Source organism: Theobroma umbraticum, unplaced genomic scaffold (assembly GCF_002168275.2).
Source record: "Theobroma umbraticum cultivar Fairchild unplaced genomic scaffold, ASM216827v3 scaffold_86.0, whole genome shotgun sequence".
In the NCBI taxonomy this organism is placed as follows: Eukaryota; Viridiplantae; Streptophyta; class Magnoliopsida; order Malvales; family Malvaceae; genus Theobroma; species Theobroma umbraticum.
In genome coordinates, this window is record NW_018397263.1 from 8,091,496 (window position 1) to 8,091,914 (window position 419).

At 35.8% G+C, this 419-nt stretch overlaps 1 protein-coding gene across 3 annotated transcripts in view; it reads right to left on the bottom strand.

The window, feature by feature from the left end:
* VAT1 (VALINE-TOLERANT 1) overlaps positions 1 to 419 on the bottom strand; it is a 15,264-nt gene that overhangs the window by 2,638 nt on the left and 12,207 nt on the right. The window lies entirely within an intron of this gene.

Sequence of the window (419 nt, forward strand, 5' to 3'; positions counted from 1 at the left end):
TGCCATAGCTCTGTATTCTGATTCTGCACTAGACCGAGATACTACATTATGCTTCTTACTTTTCCATGAGACCAAATTTCTTCCAATAAAAACACAATATCTCGTAGTGGATCTCTTATCACTCTTGGAACCTGCCCAATCTCCATCTGAAAAACATTCAATATTAATATGTCCATGATTTCCATAAAATAGACCACATCCTGAAACCCCCTTCAAATAACATAGGAATTGTTCCAAAGCTGCCCAATGGTTAATTGTTGGAGTAGACATAAATTGACTTACAACACTAACAGAGTATGCAATATTAGGACGAGTTACTGTGAGATAATTCAATTTTCCAATCAGCCTTCTATACTTTTCAGAGACTTCAAACAATTCACCATCTTCTTTTGTAAGTTGCAAATTAGGAGTCATTGGTG